Source organism: Aphelocoma coerulescens, chromosome 9, assembly GCF_041296385.1.
Source record: "Aphelocoma coerulescens isolate FSJ_1873_10779 chromosome 9, UR_Acoe_1.0, whole genome shotgun sequence".
NCBI classification, from domain to species: Eukaryota; Metazoa; Chordata; class Aves; order Passeriformes; family Corvidae; genus Aphelocoma; species Aphelocoma coerulescens.
The window spans coordinates 11183383-11209348 of NC_091023.1; the positions used below are offsets into that span (position 1 = coordinate 11183383).

The 25966-nt window shown below is 37.4% G+C and overlaps 1 long non-coding RNA gene across 1 annotated transcript in view; it reads left to right on the forward strand.

Annotated features, from left to right (window-relative positions):
* Positions 1-24870, forward strand: part of LOC138114882 (uncharacterized) — a 62573-nt gene extending 37703 nt beyond the window's left edge. The window contains exons 2-6 of the long non-coding RNA XR_011152857.1: positions 8241-8340; positions 8424-8488; positions 17494-17951; positions 23451-23583; positions 23750-24870. This is a non-coding gene — a long non-coding RNA (uncharacterized lncRNA). The remainder of the gene's footprint in view (positions 1-8240; positions 8341-8423; positions 8489-17493; positions 17952-23450; positions 23584-23749) is intronic.
* Positions 24871-25966: the final 1096 nt, after the last annotated feature.

Here is a 25966-nt window from a genome sequence, read left to right on the forward strand (position 1 = left end):
GCAGCTGTGAGGCACAGCAGCAGTGCCAGCACAGCAGCTCTGCCCTTCCCAGCACAATGTGCTCTGCAGCTGCCAAGACACCTGTAAAGCCCAAGGCACCTGTGTCCAGAGGAGCAGCTGATGGTGCTAAGGGTTTTGGCTTCCCTGAGTGGCTCATAATAAGGAATGACAGCGATCTATGTGCTGGATAGGAGTAGGCAGAGGTCGTTTATGTCTTCACAAGGAAAAGTAAATAATGTGTCTGAAATTCAGTGCAACTAATGCACATTTGTGGGAGAATTTTTTAAGTAATGATTCTGAACAGCATAAAATTAAATGTATTACAATGAAATAACATATTTTACTCTTCAAATTATAGTGCTTGACCTTAATAAGCATTTCATAAAAAGCATGTTTAAAATTAGTATTTTCATGTGAATTGCTCTGCTCCTTCAGAATTAGTCAATTGAAAAAATGAGTTAGTAGCAGATTTTTAGTCATAAAAGATTCAGGTTTGTAAAAAGACTTGATGAATAGCAAATCTGAGGATCCCTTTTCTGTTAATCTGTACTGTTTGAGAGCATTGAGTTGAAGATAGCAAATCCATTTAAAATTGGAAATAAGCCTTGCCATAGCCTTTCATCCTCCTTAATGATTAAGCTTTTGCAGTACTATTGAAGGATTTCTCACTGATATGAACATTTCTTGTATGTTAAGTTGGTGAACTGTTATGTTACCTTCGATACTCATTTACTCTTCTTTAGCTCACTCATATCCATATCAAGGTTACTGTAGCATCAAAAGATCATTCATCGATGGGTAGATGTGAATAGCAAGAAAAAAATCCCATAAATTCAATGGCATTCAATGTCCTTTTGTGGGTCCTTGTATGACCATCATCCTTGGCAAACATCTCATATTAGAAATTTTTTTTGCTCAGAGATATTTGGGGTTTCTTTGATGGAGAAGTTTTCCATTAATATTTAAAAATCTGATACTAGAGACAGACTCTGTTTTGCAGAACTAATAAACATTTTTGTATAAACTTTTTATGGCATCATTTTCAATATAAAATAGTAAATATCAGCTATGAAAGAGCTTCTTTGCTTTACCAGTCAGATTGTTTCAAGAAGATGACACAGAGGAACCGAACGTCAATTCTAAATGTATTCATATGATGAAGGATCCAGTTTGCTTTCTTGTCTGGAGATACTGTGACTCTGATTCAGGTCATGCCTTCAGTGTTTCTCATTTTAAAAAATGAAAATGGCAGTATTTTCAACCTAGCTCAAAATGTAGCCCTTTCAAAAATCTGCTTCAAAGGTAAATGCTGAGACTTTCTGACTTTTCACTTTCACTTTTTTATGAAAAGTTTCAGGGGAGTATAGTGGATCATAAGGTACTGCACAAATGGAAACCACTGTTGTAGGGCCTCTAGGACAAACATCTTGGTTTTGTTCTTACACACATAGATAAGTTCAATATTTGGCTTTACTCAGACTCTTAAAATGAGCTGAGCAGCTAAATTTGATTGTGTTTTGTTCAGCCTAAATTGTGCAATGCCATTAGAAAAGGGATTTCTACCTATGTGGAAAACAAAAACAAACAAACCCAAAACTAAAATAAATTACTTGAAGTGAGACCAGAAAATGGATATATTTAAGAACTTTAGCAAAATGAGTCAGGGATGAATCAGCCACAATTCACTGATGTAGTTGTAAGAATGATCTGCTGTTCCAGCTATGACACAGAAAGACAAAAGTTCCACATTAAACCTAAGCTATTAAAAGTGAAATTAATAAAGATTTTAAAAGCGCAATGAAAAGTGCTTTCCATAGAAAAATACACTAAAATTTATCTCCAGAAGCAGTTTCAAAATGCAGCTCCTGAATTCTTGAGACAATTTTGTATCCTAAAAAAAGTTTAAATTCATACAGTTTCTGATGGCCACAGAAAAGCTGAAGATGTAGGACAAATCTATTCTTTGCATAGTCTGGGATGCTGGGATGGCAGCACCACTTTCTGTAGCCATGCCATTTCAGCTGTGCGAGTGCAAGGCCTGAATGCTTCACATCCAAAGAAAAGTGTGGAAATAACTCTTATCATTGGCACACACTTACTTGCTAGAGCACAACTGTCATGGGGAAACTTATTATTGCTCAAGGCTATTTATTATTTCTTAATAAAATTGAAATGCCAGTACATTCCAGAGGCTTTCTTGCAGAATCATCCTGATTTATCATCAATCTTTTCAAATTTTCTTGTCTGTGGTCGAAAATAATCTAAGCCTGGTCATTGATTCTCTTTCTATGATGTTGGTTGACATCAGCAGTTGGGTAGTCAAAACAATGCTATAAATAAACTTGAATTCTTTTTAGGTATGAAAATAACAGTAGTTAGAGATCAGAGCCAATGCTGCAAATAAACCTGAGTTATTTTAATACACACTGGAAATAGATACAGAAATGGAAGCAGAGCTAGGGAGAATGCTGTGACAAGAGCCTTGCTCAGCAGCAGCTCTGGTTTATATCTCAGCTGTAAAGTACAGAGGGAAAATAAATGCAGCTTATCTGGATAATAACCAAGCCATTTGGTGTGAGCCTGGCTCTCTCCTTGACTTGTTTCCCTTTCTGGATTTGGGGGTTCCCATGTGTCTGATGCTCACTAAGAAGAATGCAACACAACTAAGAGGTTTGGTCCAGAGGGCTGTGAGCTTTTTCCAGACAGGTACTCCCACACAGGTATGTGATGGCAACCCACTGTTCCAACTTGTCTTCTCCTCTTCTGTTAAAACAAAATACTTCTATCTGTCATTTTTCTAAGATTTTTTTTTTTCTTTAAGTTGCCAGTGCATCTTGTTTAACAGTTTCTACTGGATTTTAAGCTGCTGGAGCAGGACTTCCAGCAATCACTTGTAGCTCTGGGACAGAAGGCTTTTTCACTCGATCCAGCCAACTGGTCAGCTGCTCACCATGTCAGTACAGGTCTGCAGGGCCTATCTCATTTATTTCAATACTTGTGGAAGTCAGTGACCTTTAATGTTGTAGTTCCTATTTCACTGCTGGCTATATTTTAAATTACACCTTTAGCTAGGTTGTTCTGCATGCTCTGGAACTGAGGAGGGGGATAAATGGGGTCATCAGGGACATCAGTGGCAATAGGCCACAAGCTCTAAGGCTGCCACACAGCCAACCCTGACATCTCTGTAGCTGCACAACCTGGCACCAGGGCTGGCTTAGACCTGCTGGCTGCAGAGCTGGGAGCAGCCCTGAGCCCAGTGCAGCCCTGGGAAGAGATCCCAACAGAAGCTGAGTCCCAGGCTATAAGTAGCTCTCATACAGGTACTTCTCTAACTCTGCTGGAAAAAGTCTAGATTTTCCAATAATGTTAGTACCTTTGGCATTATATTCTGATTTATTTCATTAAGCACAGGCTTTATATTAGACTCTTTAAAATGTAAGAAAGCTGTTTATTTAGGATATGCTGATAAATAGCTCCAACTATCCCGATGTAACTCGTGACAACGCTTCTGGGAATGAAATGTCTATAAACACATGCAGCAGTGCATGGCTCTTGTCTCAGTGTTGGTTTCAAGAGACTCAAAAAAAGGTAGATACTGAAGCTCATGTCCTCATAGGAAAAGTTTGGTGATACTTTACTTGGTACTTTGAAAAGACAGATAATATGAAGGAACAAAGATATGGTTTATTTTGGTGATATCTAAAGGAAGAATGTTTGTACAAAACACTTTTTACAGAGCACTGTGTATTTTTACCATAATTATGTGAACTGCTAAAATTAAACCTCTGCTTTGAGTGTTTTCTGTTCTAAGGTTTGAACCCTTTTCTGTTTCCATAGGAAATAGCAATCTTTTCTACTTTCTTTAATTTTCAAGCCATAAAGAAAGTTACTAAAATGCCTTTTGATCTGTAAAAATTTTAATGGCTCACATTGACATTTTACAGCAAAATGTCAAGAGAGTATTCAGCCATTAGTATTTTTGCCTTTGGTTTGGATTTTATTTTGGGTTTGGTTTTTCTTACATTAGGTGAACAGAAACAGGTAAGTAAAAGGGAGAAGTAAGAATTAAGTTCTTACCTACTGAGAAGCAAGGTTGCAATATTGGGAACTACTTCAGATGCTAATTTCAAAATACTGTCATTCCTCACAGTAGTTGTGGCAAATTGCACACTTAATGATCTCAGTTGAATCATGCTTACAGAGGCAATGGATCTTCAGAACTCAGAATTTTTTCTTGTGTTTGAATATCAGATCAGTTTTTTTCTTTTTTACATATAGTTACTGAAGGAAAAGCTAAAACTAAATTAGCAATAAAACTTAAGTTTCAGAAGCTGGCCACCCTCATCCTCTTAGATCTGCATGTTTCATATTTAGTTACAGTTTCTGTTGGGTTTTTTTCTTTCCCATTTCATCTGAGGCTTAAAAGTCTAAGAATTTGTTCAGTTATGATAGCCATTATTTGCAATGACAACTAAAGAATACTATAAAAAGTAGGAAATAACAAAGAAATGCAAATTTACATTGGTGACTGGACAAATGTATTGAACTATCATATTCCATATTCTAGAGACTTTTATGTCCTCTTTCTCTGCAGGTAAAATGGTGTAAAGTTAAAAGAGATGTAACCTCCAGTAATAAGGAAAAAAATCTTCAGGGCTTGTGTCACTGCTGCTTTTCATATAAGGACTTTTCTTACAATTAAATTACAATTTTAAACATTTTTACTACATCTATAGCTATCTGTCTACTCATCTCATAACTGTAAATTGTAGATAAATTCTGAAAAGGTTGGACCAAAACATAGTTCCAATCTTATTTTCAGTGAGTGAAGAACATTTTCTTTATATTGCTAGTCGATTGAGTGTAGGAGATGGCTGGAAGATAATTTGTGTTCTCTGAAGATGTACAATCCAGTACTATCTCACTCAAGTTCCTCATGATATAAATTTTTCTTGCATAAAAACAGTTGCATTTAAAAAAAAATAGGATGGAGAGATCACTTGGGTGGTTTTGGGTGGGATGGATGTGTGTTTGAACTGGAACTCATGCAGGGTTTTTGTAAGACACCCACTCAGCATATAACAACAGGTTCCAGTAGGGAATGCTGCAAGTGGAAGTGAACTGCTGTGGATGTAGTTGTTTCATAGCAAAAGAGATTTAGCTGATGCTATTTTAGAAATGCCTGTGTATGTTGAGGACTGTAGGAAAGGTGACAGGCATGTCATATAGGTCTTTGAATTTCATGACGAAGAAAGAAATACAACTTATTGTATTTGAACTGAATCCCACCTGTCTGAGAGCTGAAATAAATGGAGAGTCCTTTATTTTGGTTTGATATATGTTTTCCGTGATAATGCTAAGGATGGGGATAAAGTGAAAATTGTGAAATGTCACATAAAAGCTGATTGTGTGGTAACTCTGGCACAACTAAAAGAAAAGCTAAAGGATGAGGATTTAAAAGTTTTTTCCTATCTTTTCAGAACATAGTTTGTCTCATTCGCACTCCAGTTTAGCCCCACAGTTTAGCCCCTCATGCCACCTTCCCAAGCAGCAAGTCAGACTGAGGGTGCTGAGAGACTGTGTTGGAAGGGTTAAAATAAAAGGTCTACTTCAAAAAAGAAAAAAGAAAAGAAATCTCTGTCATTTCTCTAAGTTTCTATATGATAGCAGTAAGACAGATTGTTTAATTGAGATGTCCTAGATATTTTTGTCCCCAAAGGGCTTTTGATACGGAGCTTCTGGATGAGAAACTGAATAAATAAATGGCTGGGAATTTTATCCATCAGTCTCTGTAGAAGTCTTAATGTGTAAAAGTCACTGGTGTAGTATTTGCTGAATCCCACTAACTGTAAAATCTATAGTTTTTATAATGGACCTGGAAGTTAATTTTATTTTATGATTTTATTTTTGATTAGAGTTTCAGTCATCCAGAACCTGATCTGTTCAGGTTAACTGTTGAGTAGCAACTCAAGGAAGAGAATGGTTCCCTATGAGCTCATTGCCTGAAACGTGTTCAAATAAATTGCTTGGTGATTATTTATGAGTTAGTTATTCATTTCCAAGAAGGGTCAAAATCCCTAACACTTTATTTGAGAGTCTAAAATGAACAAGGACCATATTTAAGAATCTAAAGAAGAAAGAAAGTATGTGCAGTTACAGGGAATGATTATTTAATTTCAGTCTTGTTTTTTTGACAAGCATGGGCCTTCAGTTCTTCGCTCCTGCGAACATTAAAGATAAGATCTTATTCTAAGGGCTTAAAGTGAATGTCTGTAAAGTTCAAGAATGTATCATGATCTCCAAAGCATTTAAATTCATTATTAGCAAAGTGCTTCAAGCCTTTGTGATTGCAGTAGGGATTTGAATATAAATTTTTTCTGAGTTTCCAGCCTTGTTTTATACCATAATATGTTTAATAATTTTGGCTAATTCTTTAATTTCCTTGAAATTAGCTTCTTAAATGAGGCTATTTTCCAGATCCTTAACTTCTACTTTACCGTACTAAAAGAAAATGGAAAATTTGACTTCTATCATTTTGACACACCAAAAACTCCATTGACAGAGTGTTTTAAACCATTAAGAAATTTATTAAGGAGATTAAATTATTGCCTCCAGGAACTGCTGAGGATAACAATACCCAGCAGTTCCAAGAGCACATACTTGAGTCTCCTTGGGCCCTGTGAAAGTGCTCAGTGCTGTCTTTTAATTGTATTTTTGGAATAATTACACTATGGGGTGATCATTCTGTGGAATTTTACTTGTCTACTAAGAATCTTTAATTCTTCCACAGCTCTCATTTCACTTCAGTAAACATTCCTCATTATATTATTACAGAAAAAAATAAAAGGATAATATAGACAATATAGCAAACCAGCATTTTTACTTTTTAGCATTGGAAGAATTCATTTTTAATTATTGAAATACTGTCTGCATTATTGATGCTTCAGCCAAAACATGTAATAGCTGTGCTATAAACAAAAAAGAAGTATTAAATTTGTAATAGACTTCAATTACACTGACCCTATTGGTGATCGCAGTGGATTTTAGTGGGATCAGAGTCTGGGTATTTGATGAGTAAAAGCTGGGCAGAATGCTCACTGAATGTGCTCTCCTAGTCATTCTTTGTAAATTAATGTCTAATGCTTCTTCTCTGGCAACACTCAGCTCACTTCCAGAGTGGAACAGTAGAAGACCAGAGGCAACTCTGTGAAAAATGTTTCTGACCTGATGGGCTAATCATTTTATATCCCAAAAGATATATTATTAATTTAAAACTAAAGTTAGGTTTTGGTGTTTTGTTGGGGTTTTTTTTTTTGTATTAAGTATGAAAGAACCGGATTTGATGAAAGCCAAGTAGGAGAAGAAGCTTAGAGGCCTGCATTTTGACTCACATAAAACATGACAGTATTAATGTCAGTGCAAACCTCTGCAGTTTACAGGTGAGTCACTCAAATTAACGCTGAGGCTGTGACTGATTGCAGAACGTTTGAGGTCTTACCAGCAATAACTGGGTAGAAGGTAATATTTACACCTAACTGAATGCTCTGCTTCCATTTCCCTATCTGTAATATGAAGCTTCCTATGAATTTTTTTAAAACTTATGAAATTGGCATTATCTTTTGTTTGTTTTTCTTTGCCTGCTTTTCTGTTCTGTCTTCTCTGTCTTTGTCTCTCATAAATTTGTGCCATTGGCCAACTGCTAAGGAATATCGTAGGAACACATGGCTATAGTAGATAAAAACAGAGATCCCAGAATCACAAAATCAAAGACTGGCTCCAGAGTCTGCAGACCTCTGAATCTCCTCTAGTTTAGCAGCCCCCTGCTAAACCAGGTTCACCTAGAGCAGTTTACACAGGATCACATCCAGGCACGTTTTGAGTATCTCCAGAGAAGGAGACTCCACAGTCTCTCTGGCAGCCTGTTCTACTGCTCTGTCACCCTCAAAGTAAAGAGGTTTTTCTCATATTCAGATGGAACTTCCCATGTTCAGTTTGTGTCTATTGCCCCCTGTTCTGTTGTTGGGATGCTTTAGTCCTACTTGGTCACTCTCAGAAAAAAGAAATTCATAGTGACCATCAGAAAAGATTTTTTTCTGCAGAAAATCTTTTAAAAGATTTCATTATCCCCAATTATGTCATTTGTCTGTAATCATTAGAGATTGGCTTATGGATGAGGAATATAACTTAGCATCCCTATCAAAGCTGCTATTATTCATTACATTTTTTTCTATTACATCCAGACTGAGAGGCAAGAAAGACACAGCATGGAAAGAGATTTTACACTGAAAGCAGAAATCTAAAGGCAAAAGAAGAGTGATATTGCTGGCTGAAAAAAAAAAGGTGAGGTAGAAGACTTTAAAATTTTCTTGCCTTTCTGCATCAAGACTAGTATTTCTTATAACCAATCTTTCCTTAATTCACAGCTGTACTCTGCAGAAAATGAAATGTGGATTTATTTCTACATATTGATCCTGTTTAGTTTACTAAGGTAAATAAGAAAAAAAATATTATGAATTCTGATAATAATGGATGTTTAGATTTTAAAAAATTACTTACAGTAACACCACCACAATTTACCAGTAGAGTATTACATTCTATTTTTCCATTAAAAAAGGGACACTTTCTTCATATCAAGACATTTACAGCATGCTTTGTTATTTCTGAACGCTACTGTGTGTAGCTGAATTCTTTGGTGTCCCATTACTGCACCCATGCCATCTTCTTTTCCAAACTTAGCCTCCTATGACAGATTTTCAAAGACATTTCATCTGTGCCTCCCTCAACAGGCATAAATATTTACCTTAATGTCAAGTCTGAATTGAGGATGCATTTCTCCTTCCATTCTGAATTCAGCAGGGTAAAAATGACAGGCTATATTCCACCTAGAATTTGTTTGTAAAGCCAACACCTTTCCTCAGGGTCTGGTGCCTCTTCTCTATAGAGCTTTGCCTACCTCTGCGCCAGGCTCCTGTTGTGATAAGCGCCTTGCAGATTTTGCAGTAAAGCAGCCACCATGCCCCAAAATACCTGATGAGTTAATTGCAGTGCTGAGAGAGACCAGCTAAATCCCCCAAAATGCCAAACAAATGAGTGAAGAGTAATCTGGCTGCTTTGAAAAAGGGGCTGGGGAATTTCAGTGTGCTTCTGCCTCATGGGCATTACAATTTAAAGCATGCAAGGTGGAGCCTGGGGAAGTCTTCCAGTGGTGTCAGCAGGGTCTGATGGGGCTGTGATGATGGGGCTCTCAAGCACTTAGACCTCTGTGTTTGATGGTTTCTGCCTATGGAGCAGTGAGAAATGGCTCAAAATCTTTAAAGAATATATTTGAAGAGAAGTAGCATCAGGTGGCATGTGAGGGTCCCTGCTGTTGGGGAAGTGGATGAAGCAAGGAGGAAAGGGCCCTGTTACACTCCTTGCTAGCTCCTGTCATTTCTGCTCAAGTTTCTTTTATACAGAGAGGGTGCTGGGACATTACACACAGCAAATTTTGCAGGGCTTTTGGAAACATCAATCCCCTAAGTTCTCCTGCATGTCAATGGGAAAAGTAAATTAGAAGAAAAGTTCTTTCTCTTAAGTAATAAAACTTTTATAAATGCTGGAGCAATGATCAAATACTTCCAACCCAGTCAAACATTTCTAGTAAGTGCTACTCATTCAAAAATCTTTAAGGGAGAAAGAATGTCTCTGGTATCTTATCTGAAATATTTGTCAAAGGCTTGCATGTCTAAAAGACAACTTTTACCTTGCTCTTTCACTGGTTGTTATTAATAACAAAATTTCCTTTGACTTCATGGTGTAAATTTAGTCTTTAAAACTTCCTTCATCAAAACTTTCAAGATTTATATATTACAAATTGCTGATTCATCAACAAATTTATACCAACAAAAATTTCACAGCACTGGGGATGAGAGAGAAAAATAGATAACAAATAAGGCTAAATCTCACAGTCGTTAGTACATAGCATTCTCATTGAGATAAACACAAATTCTTTATTCAAAACAGCAGAATTTGGCCTAGTGACAAACTTCTTTCCAATTCTTCTGAGGGAGAAGGGAAATGAGAAATCCAGTTTATATCTGCTATCTGCCTTTTTCACTTTGTCTTGGGAGAACAAACCATTTTTTAAAGTGGACTGCAATTGCCCTTGGCTATACAGATTAGTGCTCAAAAAGGAAAAGCGGTCTGTGTCCCACTTTCAAATTGTTGACATTTTGTGCTGGCAAAGAAAACAGGTCTGAAAGGAGGCCCAAAATAAAGTAGAGGCTGGGAGAAAGAGGCAAGGCCAGAAAACATGTAGAAGTTGGAAGGGGTAGCAGGCTGAAAGTTTGTGTGAGGCTAAAAAGAATAGAGACAAAAGGGTTTGATAGACCCAAAGGTCATTGGAGTCCAGAATAAAATTGAGGCTGAACAGAGGTGGTGGACAATAGTGGGTTAGAGACAGGAAAAAAGTAGAGGCCAAAAGCAGCCTCAAAAGGCCAGGATGCTGGAAATAAACCGGTAATCCAAGGGGGCTGGAGGCTGTAAGTAGAGGCTAAAGGGGGTAGAAGGACAAAAACGGGGAGGGGCCCTGTGATTGCACAAATCTGTTTGTGTAAAAACTTCCTCCTGCAAGTCTCCTGGTGTGGGATGGCAGCTTGTCTTCCTTAATTCCATTTTTTCTGAAAACTGCAGGAAATTTATCTACATGAATTCATCCAACTGCAACTATTGCTCACTTTATCCTTCATACTCCTTCTTTGGAAGATGTTCTGGGAAAGCCTCTGCTTATAAACTACTAGTATTTTTATGTCCCTAGAGAAAATTAACTCCACTTACTCTTTAACTTTGAAATTGACCCATAGCAGTGGTTTGGATTTATTGAAAAGGATTTCAAGATATATATACATTGCTATAGCAGAAGAAGTGATTCTGGCCTTCCTCTAAAGAGAAAAATGTTGTATTTGAGGAGACATTATAAAAGCCACACAGTTTGAGTGTACTGGGAGTGGCTGGGATTGAGTTAACTTTTTCCATCGTGGCTTGTGATGGTTCTGGATTTATGATTAGAAGTGTTGATAAAAGCCCAGTGTTTTGTGTAGAACAGGGCTAGCACACTGTCAAGACCTTTTCTGCACCAGCTTTGGTATCACTGTAGAGACTTGCATGCAATGCCTCAGAACAAGAGGATTCTAGATAGAGCATTTGACAGCTTTGACACCTAACACATGTTGATGGTGGCAATGCCTTGGATGGAGGCTGCAGCAGCACTAACCACCAATCAGTGCAGTACTTCTGAGTTATTTCATATCCAGGTTTTAGATTTTAGTGGATAATCACTCTTCTGCACAGCAGGAGGGGAAGGGATGAGAATTAAGATAACTGAAGGCACTGTACCTTGCAGCAGATGTACAGAAATGGATGCTGCCCCTGACATGCGCAGCATTTAATAGTGAAGGGCTTCTACTAAATAGCACTGTTGATTCCACCCAAAGAATTAATATTTTTACTAATCCACTGTTACTTCCATTTTATACAAAGCCCACTGATCCCTGTCTATTAAATGAGTAATAGGCTCTTGAGAGTCCAGAGGAGATGGAACGAAAGACAAACAAGAGGGTACCTCAGGTAAGAGAGGGATTAGAATGTCCCGTGTGTGTGTGAAGAGGATGAGAGAACAGGTTGTTTCAGAAGAGTGTGCAGAGTTGTCATGATACCCTCCTGTCTGAATTACTAACACTCAGAGCCCTGTGCTGAAGGAAGGATGCAGATTTTCCAAATTTAGAAATCTGTATAGAGCATATTGTTTTCTTAATGCTTTCCTGTGACAGTCAATTCCAGCTGACAGCAGGAAGAAAAGATATGTGCTGAATAAACCTTATTATATTAAAAGTTTTCTCTTTTAATGTGCAATATCTGCATTTCTGGGAAAAAAACCCAGACAACAAAGACCAAAAAAACCAAATCAATCAAGTTTATAATAGACTGTAAAATTGTAATGTTTTGCAAGAAATAATGTCGTACAAAGACATTCAGAACCTTTTGTGATATAAAGAAAGGTGTAGAAATTTATTTTATTTTAGAGAATTAAAGATGGACTAATCAGCTTCTGGTTATATTATACTGCTTTTGTTTCTAAACTCTTATTTTCCACTATAGATAGGACACACACAAAATGTTTTGTTTGACATTTTTAAGGGATGCGTACTGGGCCTCTCAGCTTGACCAGAACTGCCACTTCTACTCAAACAAAATACAGCTGTAAAAAAGAGAATAACAGTGACAGTTTTAACTCATTTCCAAGCCATCTTGTGTGTCAAATCAAAAGTGGTGTCTCCATGTTTAAAATGTGTTAATAATACGTCAGGTTGCAAGTAAAAATAGTCCTTATCCCACACCCAGTGCGTATTTCTATCCTATTAACCTATTTCCTTAGCCTCGGGAAACCAAGGGATAGAAATGTAGCTAACTGTCTGCCTTAAACACATAAGCTGTCTACTCAGCATCATCAGGCAAAAATAGCTGCACATCCACCTAAGTCAATTAAAGTAACAGGCCAACAAGCCAACATCTGAAGAGTGGCTGGATAAACATTTAAGAAACTGAAAACTCCTTAAAAGATTTTTCTGGGGCAATTGTGAACAGCAAGTGCATTTATGGAGACTTTTAAGCAATTTTTAAAGAGAGAAAAGGATCAAGTTTTCAACACAGGTCAGTGCTAAGGTATTTTGACTGGCCCAGTCCTTGAAGTAATAGCCAGACTTGGGCAGAGAAAGCTGCTGTGAAGTATGCAAAGCAACCTTGAAATGCAGGGGTGACTAGAGAGTTGAGGCATATTCCTTCACATCCTGGAAGCACATATTTCATGTTTCTGATGTCAAAGGATTTCTTTCCATGACAGCTATTCCACGTGACTAGTCAAGAGGCTTGAGTACTGATGGGAACGGGCACCTTGAACACTGGCTGTGTTTTAGATACAAACTTGAGGAATATAAACAACTTTTCAAATAGGGTCATTGTTATTGAACTCACAGCCAGAGGGCTGTGCTGATTATTGTCCTAATAAATCTCAGCTGTGCAGAGCTCAGATCAAGGTTGAGTACCATGTTGCTATGTATTTTAACTGGAATAGGAGAGCAGTGAAAGGAACAAAAGACTCATTGGAACCATCAGATTTCTCTTTAATATATATTGTGTTGGCACTCTTCTATAGAAACCTCACAGAGGGCTGTCAACCACCTTGTATTAGCAATACATGATTACAAGCTTCTCTACTCTTCAAACTTAGAGGTTCTCCTCCTGAAGCTTTTACAGCTCTAGTCGAATCTTATTGCAGCTAAAGAAAAGATTGTAGTGCTTTTTTTTCTATTGCAGAAGTATTCTGCATTACACACATGGCTGCCAAACTGCGACTGGAAATTATTGCCCCAATGGTAAATATGTAACTCCATTTTATCTCACTTAGATTTTACTCATTAGGATTCCCCACTGATGTTAGCAAAAGTCAACAATGGCTTATGTTTGGTAGTTTACAGAATTGTAGGGAAAAGAGATAGATGGAGGAGCCTATTTTTGTTAGTTTGTTCTTTTCCACTGTTTTGGAGATTGAGATTCAATGTGCTGCTGTGGTCCATTGTTCCTGAGTTGTGATAGAATACAACTGCCTCAAAAGGAACATTTTCATGAGAAATCGATGAAAACCATGCAGCAGATGTACCAATAACAAAACCAAATGAAAGTATTGGAAGCACCTTTGGAGATATAAAATTATAGTAGTTTGGTAGCATGAATTTCTCTTTCCTGACAGGTTACCTTGAGTGATGTTTCAGAGCCTCCTAACTGAGGTCTTTCTGTGCTCAAAAGCCATTAATGTAAGTGCTGGGGTGACATTTTCCATGTGAAGTGGCTGCTATGGGGCACGCTGGATCCTGAATCAGCACTATCAGCTGTTCCCATGACTAGCCAAAGACAGACACTAATTTAATGTCTTTAACCCTCCCCCATCTCCTACAGCTCCTCTACTATCATTTCTATAAAGCCATTAGCCTAGAGGAAATGGCCATTCCTCTAACAATTAAAGAGTATATATAATAGCAATTTTACTAGAGTATAGAGATGTAGCACTTGAATAGTCACAAGAGGCATAAATAATTACCATAGTACCACCTTTGTGTTACTTTGCTGTATGGTCTTTTACTGAAGTTAACCTTACTGAAGAGAAATAACTCAATTATCTCGCTTCAGTTAATTGTCTAGAGAAAAGAAATGCTAATAAATTGCCCCATTCCAAGGGCAGGCACTGCAAGAAAATCTACTTGTTACATATTTTGAAATGTTCAGTTAGCAGAAGTGGTATCCTTGACCTTAAACAGATATCCAGCCTTAGAAAATTGTGTTTAAAAAACATACGTAATGGCAGAGTTTGCAAACAAGGAAAGATGGGTTAGATTAGACTTTTGGTGATACAATACCTTATTTTGGTAGCTGGCTTTCCCTTGAATTCAGTCAAAAGATGTTGATCATATTAAATAGCTATGATTACATCCTTGATGCTCTATTCCACTCTATGCCATAAGTATATGCAGCTCAAAGTTCTGTAATAGTTTTCAAGCCTGAATGTAGTTCTGTAGTTCATTTCTTTATGAGTTTTCTTCTTTTGGAAAAATGAAACCCAGTAGAAGACAGCATACCAAAAAAAAAATGAGCCTTTCCCATTTGGTCTTAATATGTGGATTTTATTTCATAGCAATTTTTGAATGCTACAGTTTAAACTATTTGTTTGCTTTTTCTACTGTTCTGACTCTCTCTCGAAACAAGGGGAATAGAAATGAGCCTAAACCCCAACCACACAATATATTAAAGCCAAGAATAATGGAAACTGAAGCTGAAGCACATTTCTAGCTATCATTCCTCATGGGTTTACAGCTCATCACCCAGCTCTGTTGCACAGTTGAACATTAATATGGCAATATATAGTTTGATGATGCAGGTCTTTATGTTTTGGTTTTTTTTAAGTCACTGGTCTTTTTATGAATTAATTTATTCAAAAACATTAATATTCCACCTGCAGAGATACTATTAAGCCATACAGTTTCAAGAAAAAATGAAGGCTTTGGCTATACATTTCTAAATATGGATTTCTGAATTCTTGCCTATATATTGAACACATTTTCAACTGAAAAATAACACTAGGAAAATATAGAGCAAGAAACACATGTATAGAAGGAATATATAATGTTGGCGTAATCTTCAGGGGGTCACTATAAATAATTTCTTTTGAAGACATGTATATGTCTCTCTATTATCTAGACTTTGTTATTTTTAAATGCAATTCAATGAAAATCAGATGAAGAGGAGGAATTTCCAGCAAGAAAAGGGCAGGAGCTATCTTAATTGAATGAAGTATTATTGCTGCTATTGGTTTGTTGGTTTGGGGATTTTTTAGCAGGTAATGCTGTTAGAACTCTGCATTGGAGGCAGTGGGGTAAATCTGGATCTTTGTGAAACATCATGCTGAATTCACCTTGTTTTAATTCCTGTAGCAGCAAATAGTCCTAGGGTTGATGCTGTGTTCTCTGTGTCTGCTCCTGAGCCTTATTATCCAAGTCACTTCCTGAGCAAAACAGGTTCATTTGGGGTGAACAGTTTCCATTGCAGGGGCTGACAGAAACAGCACCTGGGAGCTTGTGCCTTTATCCAAACACAGGGTGTGTTCAGGGCCTGGATTGGGGCAATACATTTGTGCTCTTCTGCACACAGGGTAAATACATCATTTACTGAGCATCTAGACCCTGTGATAAGGACGTGATACCAAAACCAAGGAAAACCTAATCAGGTGTAAACACCGTTTCCTTACCCCTTACTCTTCTAAGAAAGAAAAAAATACAATAAAGTAAGAATAATAAATTATTCCAGTTCCAAAACTCAGTGATGATAAGAAGACTGTGACATTTTCAAACAGGACTTCTGTGAATCTGTATTATTCATGAAGTTTTGACAAGCCCAATAGTAAAATCCTTTGATTTAGAATAGCTTTTTTTCAGCTCTTAAGGAGTAGAGGAAATTGAGTTTCTTCAATTATAAAATATGTAATAATTGTCACTCAGTTTCTTGTCAAAGGACTGAAGTAAGTGGAACTACGTAAAGCTGAACAAAAACATGGCTTATGTTCTCATGCTTTCTTGGGCCAGGGCTCTTATAAAATGGAACAATTTTTCTAAAACTAAGCTGTCCTCATTGAGATCAGATAAAAATTATTCTAGGGCTTTCATGAATAGCTTCTTGCCCCATACCACAGACAGATGAAATGGATGGCTTCCAGATTAACAGTGTAGCCAAACCCTACAATTCATGGCACGGTGCAGACAACTCACGATATCTTAAAAACATAAATTTAAAAAAAAATGCTAGAAGTCTGCACAAAATGTCTGCTTGCACACTGCCAAAGGCCTTTTAAAAACAGTGTCAGTTCATTAAAACTAATTTAGTCTGGTGACATAAAATACTGCAAAACTCTTAATGCAGATATCAGTTTCAAATTTACAGGAAAATCAAAGATGCCTAAGACTTATATCGATAAATAATCTTTTGGAACTCTTATTCCAGCTTATTATCGTATTTGCAGTTTAAATTAACTTTGGTTGCTCTGTAAAGCTTTGTGTCTTTCACAGGTTTTAAGCTGTTGGTCTTATTGACATTGAGATAACTCAAATATTTCCACAAGAGATAACAGTAAAAGTCCTGGGAGTTTCCTTATACATAATGCAATTTGTTTAATATGGCCAGATTAAGGGGCTTATTCATCCAGGGATTTAAACATAGGAGTAGGCTCATTTGAAGCTAGCAAGACTATCTAAATTGAGAAAACAAAGCAAAGTACTTAATATCTGGCATTGAGACCTAAAATAGGAATCTAGAAATAGATCTGTAACTTCAGTTCTCTAAAACTGTCTGCTAGATCACCAATATTTGTCTTAATTAAAAATTAACATTGTTATTTGAAGCTGAGAATTTCTAGTTGCCTTTTCTTTTCTTTTTTGTAGTTTGTACAGTTTTTGGTATGCATATTTTAAAAAGCAAATCAAAATGAAGTTTTAGGTGGAGGAAATGCCAGCTCAGCATCTGTCTCCCTGAGCCAACTGCCCAGAGCCCAGGGTAATGGCAAAGTGAAGACCATGGAGAAGAATTTGAGCAGCAGAACATACAGTCTCTATTTATTCTCTTTTTCTACAAAATTGCTGATTACATTCAGGGGGTAAACTACCCAATATTATTCATTCTTTTCCCTCAGATTCCCTAGAATTGACCAGTTATCAAACAAAAAGGATTACTCTTGCTAAAAAAATTTATGTTTGTAAAAAGTGATACCATAATACTATAATAGATTTAGAGAATTTAATTTCTTGGGTTTCATCTGATAAAAATAAAATAACCCCAACAACATTTTCCCCACCCCATAAATCTACCTGAAACACTACTAGAAGTCAGACTTACTTTTAAGCTTTCTTTTTTTCACAGCCTCACTCGGAGTGTCTCTGCTCTGGGGAATCACAGGAGAACCACAGCATGAACCTTCAGTGTTTGCACACCGTGGTTCAAGCTCTCGTGGATATGGATGAACCCACTTGGACACCAGGGACCCTTCATGAAAGATAAATGAAGCTGCTCATGAGATCCATGCAGAATAGCTGATGTATGCCTTTTATTCAATTCACAGTTTATTTATATTTATTATCCTTTATGCCAATGCTTGTCTATGTGCATCAACAGTTCCCATGACAGTACAGTGGGAGGCGTTATTCCCACTTGTTTGAGTTGTGGATTGCTTTTGAAAAAACCACAAACACAGAACAATGAGAAAGAACCACTCTTTCCAGCACATCATGAGGGAATACAGCAGAATCTAATGGAATATTCAACACAACAGTGTGAATGCACAGTGAATGTATGCAGCTCTCAAAATCCCTGGAAAACAGGTAAGCACAGTTCCATTCTGTGAATATGTTTTGTGACTGGGGAGTCTCAGCATGTGGTATCTCAGTCCTGGTTTTCCTCGGTCAAGTTCCCATGTTGCGACCTTTCCCAGACTGATTGTCTCACGTAAGGACCAGATTTTGGTGGATAAGTCAATGTTTCTTTAATCATTACAGTCACTCCAAGGGTGCAGCTCTCAAGATACATTGATACTCATTTTCTAGGAATTTAAAACTTTATTGTCATTGATACGGCACCAAAACAACCTGCAAATTCACTAAGTTACAAAGTTCTTTATGAGTAAAGCCAAGTAAAGGCTTTCAACATCTCTTCTACATCCTCACAATTGCTTCTAGGACTCTCTATTGATTTCAGTACTTGCTATGGCTTCCTCTACCTTGAGGAACCAGTTCTGGAATTGTCATTGACTTCATCTAGAAATTTGGTTGTTTCCAAGACACAAAATCCCACTTAAAAGATATGAACCATCCTCTGATATAATATATATTAGTAAAAATTAATAGAATTTTCATAGAATTCATAGAATTTTTACTCTATTAAATGTTAAGGAACTAAACAGATCATTCAAAATCAAATAAAGAGATCACAGAGGAACTGAACAAACATTAGAAGTCTCTCAGGTATTCAGGAACTGCCAAGTGAATATTCCACTTCTGTGACACCTGTGAATTCCTTTTAGGTGTATATGAGTATTTGTAAGTACACTCAAATTCAATGATCTCAGATTTATATGGTTGTACAAATACTGCTATTTTATGCTTTAGAATTACTGATAGTTTTGGAATAAAATTATCCAGGAACTGAATAGCAGTGAGGCAAAACAGCCAATCCACTGATCAAATCTGTGTTTAGATATAGCAGGGTATCCCTTTAATTTTTCATTAATTTATTAAGGAAATTTAGGAGCAGTATTAAAGTATATGGTAGAACATATGGCAAATAGGCTCCACCATATGGCTGAGCCATGACTTTACCCTATTAGCCATCTATCCAGAGGCCAAGTCAGGGCTGGAGTAACTTGCCATGCGTCCTGTTGGAGGGTTTACAGTCCAGACCAGAACTCTGCTGAAGTTTCTCTCCTGCCCCAGATGTGCTGCAATTATCAGCTGTTCTAGGAGGAAACAATGCTGGTTAGGGGAGAAGCAGAACTCTGCCTGTCCTCATGTGTAGAGGTTGCCAGGAAACAGAATTTCTTCTGAAATCTCTGCAAGAAACATAGTTTTGGTTTCTAGAGATTACTTAGGGAAGATATTGAACTTTTCTGGAAGAAAGAAATGCAAATGAGAAGGTTGGATCAGCTCAGGTTTAAAAAAAATTGAAACTCATGAAAGTGTAAACAAAGGTGATGGTTGTGGTTGATTTGCACAACTTCTCTTGCAAAAGTTAAATGTGCACAGACTTCCCTTCCCCAAAGACAAATAGGCCAGAGCTGAGACTTTTAAAGAACCCCATTTAACTTCAACCCAGCTGTTCTATCTCATCTATGTGTAAATGAGAAATAGTTGTTTGGGGTATCTTTAAAAAGCAGTATATTCACTTATCTCAAACTCGTCAGGTGGGCCCTAGACATTGAAGGCATTTGCAAGGGAGAATAATTGCTCACAGCTGAGATATATAGACTTTTTTTTGCAGTCATAATATTGCATAATATGTGTGCTCAGGGTACTGATTTATCCTGGTCAAAACACAAAATGAGCCCATTCGAACATTAGTACTACTGTAAAAAGAAATACAGAATGGCCACCATTCCCATCTCAAGTGTTAAGTCCTCATTCTGTATTTCCTAAAAACATTTCCTGTTCAAATACAGAAAGAAACAGGATACAAATTAAGTGGAAACATTTGTTTTGTGAATAGATAACAAAACTGAAATAGGAGGTATAAAGGAAGCAGAAGAAAAGAAAGCTATCCTCGAGTTAAGGCTGTCAAAGCACCTTTTGTTGGTTTGTAAATGAAAGCTTATTCAGCTATTTTTTCCTCAATTTAATATATGAGGTCTCCACAGCAACAGCCATTTTGCAGGATGCCTATATCTCATGATGTTCTGGATATTGAGCAGCTGAGAAAGTGGAATGGGAAATGCTATAACCATAACATGGGACTTTTTAGAGTACCTTCTAGGGAAAGAAGTAGTACTTACTGCCACAGAGTAACAATTTTCCTGACAGTAATGCTAATTTTAAAAGTTTTGTTTATTTCTAAAGAAATTATGCATTTCCTTTTCTGTTCTTGCTGTCTTTTGTTGTGTGATATGTGAATTTTAAAAGATAATTTTACATAAACATTGAAATAAAAATTCAGATTTTTTTCAAGTCATCATGTAACAAATCTAGCTTTGCAGCAGGTAAAAGTCCTTTTCAAATCACTGAAGTCACAGCAGACATACTAGTTATAGGGGCTGAGGGCGCTGCAGTCAATCTGTTAGACACGCTGGTAAAAGAAATTTTAAAATATTGTTTCTCTAGCATGGCTGTTGGTCACAGCTCAGTAGGTGCTGTGCAAGGGAGAGAATGCAAGAGCTACCTAGAAAATATTTTAAAACTTATTTTGATATTTATGTTTGTTGTCAATTATATGAGGACTGAGTACTACACCTTCCTGCACAAAGCCCATATGTGTCTGGCAGAGCAGGGAGCAGCAGAAGTAAAGGGCTAATCCAAGCCCTTCAGTTACAGAGAAGAGAGCTTTGACATAAATTTTGGTGCTACATCTCTATTTATAATTTAAACCCCACCCAATATTGTATCATAGAATCACAAAATGGTTTGGGTTGGAACCCACAACAATCATCTGGTTCTGTGCAAGGTCCTGGCCCTGTAAATCCAGTGGCAATATAAAACCTGATATAAATCTGCAGTGTAGAGAGGGAACAGTAGACAAGGACTTTGGTCAGCATTTCTAAGGTAATTTTCTCTCACAGCCTTTCTTCCAGATGCTCTTTAGCATCAGGTTGATATATGCTGAGATAGTCAGTATATCTTTCAGATTCCTCCAAACATCTGTATTTACCTTTCAGCATTTCTGAACATGACATGGGGAAGGACACCAGGGATAGGGAACTATTTGTGTGCACCATGTGTATTTAAAAGGTGACTACAAAGCTGGACATGTAAGGAAAATTTTTCACAGTGAGAACAATTAACTCTTGGAATAATCTCCCCAGGGAAATGACAGATCCCCCAACACTGGACACTTTTAAGATTTGCTTTGACTGGCTGCTGGACCATCTTGTCTAGACAGTGCTTCTCCCAAGAAAGGTTGGACCAGATGATCCTTGAGGTCCCTTCTAACCTGTTGTTCTGTGACTCAAACCCCTTCAGATATACTGGTGTTCACCATGCATTCCTGACAATTCATGTTAGAGAACAAATTCAGTGGGTATAAACTGAAACAGGTGAAGAACAGTGTTTCTGAGATCACCTGGAGAGGGAGAGCTGATTTAGCACAAAGCTTGTGATAAGCTTAGCTTGTGTAGTCTGCTACAAGAGAGGCTAAGAGAGGACATTCTTGCTTGCTCTAAACATTAGAGACACAGGGGAGGTGGGGAATGGCTGCTTAGGCAGGAGGCAGTGCTGAACACAGAAGAGCATTTCAAAATGATGAATCTAAAAGCAGTTTGAATGAAAACTGGAATTAGAATTCAGTTCACTGTAAGAAGGTAAAAAAAGAGATAAATGAGATAGAAGATAAATGAGCAAAACAATTTTGTTGATAGCTAATGTATAGCCTGTGCTATCTTTTAGTGTCTATAAAAGCAGCCGTGTCCCGTTGCTCCTGTTGCTGGGTGATTGGGGTGCCTGTGGAAGATCACCCTTGCAGCCAGGGTGAAGCCAGTGTTAAGGTGCTGTTACCAGAAGGTTTCTGTGTGTGTGTGAAATTGCCTTACAAGTGGACAGGATCAATGTTCACACCCTTGGGATATGGAGCAGTGCTCAGCCACAGTCAGATCTGCTCCCTAACAGGTCTGCAAACAAGGGCTTTACTCTGAGCTGAATTCCTCTTACTCTTTTTCATTCTTACAAAACAACCATGAGGTCCTGCATACTCTTTTTCCCTCTCATACTATTAAATTTTCTCAGAGACCTCTCAGGTAGCAGCCTTGAATGCTCAGTTGGAATAGGTAATAGCTATTTTTGAGCAAATGCATGATCCTCTATCCCTGTGCTTTATTTCTGCTCAGACACTATGAAAAAAAACAAGGGAATGTTATCAAGTTTTACTTCTGCAGGTCTCACATGCCTGGAGAGGAGCAGACTGTCACCAAATCCATTAAGGTTTGCTCAGCTGAAGAACTGATACTTGAAGCGGAAAGCAAACTATGGCAGTGACAGGCAAAGAAAGTGCAGCAGTAGAGTTCTAGTAGGCAAAGATGCTTTGCTACCAAGGGCATGTCATGCAAGGTAATTGAGGGTATGAATGGACACAGAACAGCTTAGTTGAATTAGATTGGAGCAAAACCTGTCGATAAACAAGAGCTGAGGACAGGAAAACTAGGAGAATTAACAAGAGGAAAAAAATATTCTTTAAAAAACCAAAGAGGTATGATATTGTGAGCAAAATGAAACAATAATCAAATCAATGCTTTTAGAAAAACTTCTGGTGCTTTTTAGCTGTGCAGCACAAACCCTATATGAGAGCAGTACCTCTGGACCTACAACCTGCTATTATTTCTCATTAGTATCATTTTAGAGTCTTTACTTCTCCAGTAATATTGTTAGAAATAACAATAAAAGCAATACTATGTATCCTCAGGGTTGGTGCAGGCTTCAGACTTTCAACAATATATTTTTTGGGAGCATTTTTAATTCCTATCTTAGCATTCACAATACTTTTAGATAACCATAACTATGAGAATATTGCCTTTTCTTTTCTAGCTATGGTTTGGTCACCTCCTGACAGATTCAGCATCTAGTAGACAATGTAAAGAAGTATTGATCTCTCCATCTCCTGCTCCATCACTCCGCCTCTCTGGGCTAAAACTCCAAGCACTACATGCATTATAAAAGAGATATTCCTCTGCTTACATGTTGCCTCCCTACTGCCATTTTTTTTTTTTAACTTCCCACATTCCAAGCTATCTGTTACAACTCCAATTTGTCAGTGCAAATGCACTCAGGAAGCTGCATCAATGTGGAGTCAGTAAGGTACTATAATTAAGGATATATCTAGGCAAATCCTACAGCAGGACTTTAATGCAGCAGCTTGAGATTTTGAACATCCAAGACTCTGACTTAAAGAAAATAAAATAAAAGGGTTATCTATTGTTTCAGTATCTTGAATCTATGCAGGACAGACCACTACAGAGCTACTGGTGACTTGCTCTGGGTCAGCTCTCAGTTCCAGCCAAGCAATCTCCCAGAGATCAGTGCAGTCAGGACCATCAAAGCCAGGAAGTCAGAAGGAAATAGTTCAGACTGTTGTATTTGTCCTTAACATTTTGTAACTGCATGCCTGTGTTTTGTCACTACATTTTATTTTAGCATAAACATTCCCTTTGGGCATGTGGACTTCACAGCAATGGGATCTTTTCAAAGTACATGATCCAAAGATGTCATGCTTGCTTCAAACTGCTTGTAGATGAAACAACAGCTGGATGAAAAGTTTGATGAACAGGTAAACAGAGCAATGGGTGGATTATCTTTCATGTAGTAAGCAGCAGCCACAGTGAAGTGAGTGCTTTGTTAAAGGAAGGGTAGCAGTGCTTTACAACAAATTATTCTTTATTTTACAAACTCCAGCCACTCCTCTGTGTCAACAAAACTTATTTCCCCATCTCAAGGTGCCTGTGGACAGAAGCTGGATGACGTGTGAGCTAGAAGATACATGGAGTAAGCCATGGTTCTCTTTTTTTATCTTGATCTGACTTCGATTTTCACCAATTTCTTGCCTGGGTCAGTATATATCCTCAAATTTATTGTTGAACCTTGATGCTTTCTCTTCTGCAGTAAGGTGCAGTTTGACCTGTTAGCTTCTCCTTTTAATAGATGTTTATGTGAAAACCTCAAGACATCAGCTGCACAGCACTCTGAGATAAAATATTCCTTGATGAGAGAGACATGTAGTGATTATGCCTCATAAAGTATAATAAGTTTCAATGCCTGCAACATCAGCATGGGTATACATTCTATTCTCTGTGAGGCCATCTCCTCATCTAGGTTTCATTATCTGCTTGCAGACTGATCTCATTTTGTTTTTAAAATGTAAAGAAGGAAAAGGGAGTAAAGTAATTGTGACAGTGATAATTTGCAACCCATGCCAGAGAAGTCAGTCCTTTGGAGTTGTTGCTTTTGTGGTGGGTGAGGGAGAAGGTTGTAGGTGATGAAGCAGGTTTTCTGCTCCTGTAGTTGTCTTGTTCATTTGGTGCTAGCTGAATGGTGGTCTCTTCATGCCATCAGTATCTCTACAGCCTGTCTGTCCCAGTGGGGAGCAGTGACAGTGCAAAAATCTGAGTTTATGTTTCTCTTTTTTGTAATTCATTAAAGGTGAGAAAAAGACCTCTGTTCATTGAATTACTCTGATGCAGAATGCTTTCCAGCAGTTTATAAACCTGTCCTTTAGGGTTTCAGTGTTAGCCAAAAGAGAGCATGCATTTTTTAAAATCTATATTTTGTAGATTCACAGAAAAAAAAAATACCACAACAAATATATTCTTTCTTTCTGCATCATGGCATTTCAAAAAAATATCCATGTCATTTGTATCAACGTATAGAAAATTATCTGCTTGTCTGTTGAGGTGGGATGATATGCAGTAACAGCCCTTGTCTGCAGGCTGCTGAGTAATTTAAACCATCTTTCTTTATTGATGGATCATGTCAAGGCCTAAGAAAAATATCATTGTGCTGCACCTGAATATTCTATAAATAAATAACAGAAAGTGGGCTAATGATATTGTTTCTTACAGTAATTGCATCAATTAAAATAATGAAACACTGTGGGAGCTTCACGTCTAAAGTTCTTATTTAAACCTGAAGAAATCCACTGTGAGCCTAGGGCTCTCTCCCAGGTGGTTTACATAAATTTGAAACATGGGAGTGTTTCAAAGCACTTATGCATCAGCAATTAGGTATTTAATTACTCCCTTCTATTAGATCCTGTTGTTAAATCCAGTTCATAACCCATGAACATTCTGGGCTACCAAGGCAGGAGCCTCAAACCAAGCCAGAACAAACAACGTGCTTGGGCAGAGGTCATTAACTGTAGTAGTAACCCTTGTTTATATATGTAATATGTAAACTATAGTAATGGTGTGCTGAGGAAAGATGGGCATTTTGATTGCTCTGCAGCCCTAAGAGCAAGTCTAGCTCCACCAGGCACTGCATCTTATCAGTTCTTATGTGCACTGAGTTTTGAGTCCATGAGAGTCAGGCAAGTGGCACTACCAGGCTCACAAAAAGGGCTGCATAAATGGACTGTGCCACTTCTCATAAAAATAACCTCTGACTTTGAAGAGCCACCCCAAACACATCGCTTTTCCTTCTACAAAATAAAATATTCATCTTTAGCAAGCTCTAAAATAGTTTTCCACCTGAGGCCACTAATAACATAGGGCTTAGAAGTTAATATATTGACCCATACCATAAACTAGATTTTTAACTGAGTATTAACTGGAACCTGGCAAGATCTCTGCAGTAAATGAGGTTTGTATTGAATAAAATGGCTGACATGTAAGTAGCCTGAATTTCTTAGTGAGTTTGCTTTAAATGTGCCTTAGGAGCTCAGTAACATAAATCACAGAACTTCCATTATTTAATTTTTAATCACAGATTTTAATAGCTTCATAATTCACTGTTGTTTTTAATTACCATTCATATCTACAACAAAAAACAGGCTCAAAGAAAAATAAATCAAACATCAGAACCTGGTTTTGATTTAGAAACATTCATAGTATTAAAATAGAACTGTTGCTCCTAGCTAAACTGTTTGAATTATACATGAATTCATTTCCTCTGGTTTCTGTGGTGCTATTTTGGAATATTTTCTTCAACCATTGATTTAC